The sequence below is a fragment of the Panthera onca genome, chromosome C1, assembly GCF_046562875.1.
Source record: "Panthera onca isolate mPanOnc1 chromosome C1, mPanOnc1 haplotype 2, whole genome shotgun sequence".
Classification (NCBI taxonomy): Eukaryota; Metazoa; Chordata; class Mammalia; order Carnivora; family Felidae; genus Panthera; species Panthera onca.
In genome coordinates, this window is record NC_138346.1 from 117,900,142 (window position 1) to 117,902,554 (window position 2,413).

A 2,413-nucleotide genomic window follows, 5' to 3' on the forward strand; every position below is an offset into this window, starting at 1 on the left:
TCTTTATATTCAGTCCATTGCTGAGGCTGCTAAATCCTACTAAAGCTGTCAGGCACCAGAGCCTTACGCTGCTTTTCAAGGGTCTGCAATGCTCCCAAGTTAATTCATGGAAATGGTTGCAGGATTGTGCAAAAACAGCTGGTTACCTCCCAGCAGAATTAGCTGTAACCAGTTTCCTCACTTGCTGAGAGAAAGCAGGAAATCAAACGTCAGCAAAATCCCCCCTGATATAATAGCAAGTAAGTCTCTTTCTGAGGAGACCCAGATGGGTGGTTGGTTTAGGAAGATTCAGGAACGGGAAGAGATCTGCGGTCTACAGAATGGGAGAGATTTTAGAGCCAGACCTGGGTCTCTGATTTGGTGATGATGTTACAGATGGGGCAAATCTTGGGAGAATGGTGAGAATGGTTTGCCAGTGAAGTTAAAACAGAAATGTGGACACGGAACCTTGAGCCGCACTCAGTCAGCTGCTGCTATGCTGACATTTGCGTCTCCTTTCCACAGCCTGAGATCTGCAACAAATTCTTGCTCTCCACTCCCTCTGTTCCGGGAGGATCTACCAGGAAGAAATGGGGGATACCCTGCCCCGGGGAGCTCAGGTCACAGCCTATTTTTTTGATAGTATCCTTTTCTATGAAGCAGACTGGGAAAGAATTACAAAGTTCCTAAACCCTACAAGTACTATAGAAGTTAACAATTTTTTCCTTAACCATTCGAGAATAGATTGCCAATCTGATTCTCTGTGAGCCCGGAACTTCGGTATCTCCTACAAATAAAGACATTCTTCTCCATCCCAACAACACAATCAACCAAATTAGAAAATTAACCTCAAACCATTAGACCGCCATCAGACCTCATCCAAAGTGTAAGTGTTGCAATGGTACTTTCTGCCCCAGAACGATCCAGTTGAGAACCACATGGTACACGAATCTGTCTCTGGTCCACTGCCGCGTGGACAGTTCTTTAATCTTTGACTGTCACGACTTTCCCACTTTTGAAGATTATAGACCAGTTACTTTGTAGAATGTCTCATCATTTAGGCCTGTCTCCTATTTTCTTGGATTAGATTCGGGTTATGAAGTTGTTGGAAGGAACAACACAGAGCTGAAGCTGTGCTATTCTCAGTGCATCGTATCAGGCGGTGCAAATTCCAGTTTTTCCCTATTCCTGATTGATGGTAGCTTTGCTTTATTAAGATGGTGTCCCTCAGGCTTCCCCAGTCTCAAGTTACCTCTCTTTTCTCTTGGTAAGTAATAAATATTTTGGGTGGAAAAATTTGAAACTATGTAACCATCCTATTCGTCAACAAGCTTCTAATTTATTCAGTTGTTATTTTCTATCTGTAAGGATTCACCGTTTCTTTCCTATTTTATTCCGTGAATTATGGGTTTTTACTATCATTATTAATTTTAATACTCCAATTGTTCCCAGTTTGCCCAGTGGAAGTCTCTTCGATCTGGCATTTCTTTATCCCTATCATTCTTTGAGTACTTCTTTGCCTCTGGCAACAAAAGAATTTATAGGCTCATCTTATGATTTCCCTGCCCCAGCCTTGAACTCAGACATTTCTCTAAGAAGCCCCAGTTCCTTTAAGTGAAGAATGGTCTTTAGAAGCCACAAGTTGGATGGGGCGTCTGGGTGGCTCAGCCGGTTGAACGACTGACTTCAGCTCAGGTCATGATATCTGGGTTCATCAGTTCGAGTCCCAAGTTGGGCTCTGTGATGACAGCTCAGAGCCTGGAGCCTGCTTCACATTCTGTGTCTCCCTCTCTCTCTGCCCCTTCCCCACTTACACTCTGTCTCTCTCTTTCTCCAAAATAGATTAATATTAAAAAAAAAAACATTTTAGAAGCCAGGAGTTGGGCAGTAGGTATGCTTATTGCTAATAAGCAAGGCTCCTAAGACTTCTCATTAGAGCTAGGGAATACATGTATGTACACATACACATGCTTACCTCGACACTTATTTCCATATCTAACTATATCTATTGCAAACTGCTAGCTCCAAATTCAACATCACAGAGTTCATTCTGATTTTCTGTGTTACCATAATTGTAATTGCATTTTCTTTTTTAATTTTTTTTTAACGTTTATTTTTGAGACAGAGAGAGACAGAGCATGAACGGGGGAGGGTCAGAGAGAGGGAGACACAGAATCCGAAACAGGCTCCAGGCTCTGAGCGGTCAGCACAGAGCCCGACGTGGGGCTCGAACTCACGGACCGCGAGATCGTGACCTGAGCCGAAGTCGGCCGCTCAACCGACTGAGCCACCCAGGCGCCCCTGTAATTGCATTTGCTGATGGTGAGGAACCTGACTCCCACTATCGATAGCATATTTAATTGCTTGATTAATACCCCTGTGTGAAACTGATTTCCCGTCTTCATGGCCATCCCCTCGCCTGCGAAGATGCTCT

General features: G+C 43.8%; 1 long non-coding RNA gene across 1 annotated transcript; it reads left to right on the forward strand.

Annotated features, from left to right (window-relative positions):
• The first annotated feature begins 305 nt into the window (after positions 1-305).
• Positions 306-1,236, forward strand: LOC132670801 (uncharacterized). Its single transcript, XR_009606925.2, has 3 exons — positions 306-621; positions 724-865; positions 1,067-1,236. It is a non-coding gene; the product is annotated as an uncharacterized LOC132670801 (long non-coding RNA).
• The last annotated feature ends 1,177 nt before the right edge of the window (positions 1,237-2,413 follow it).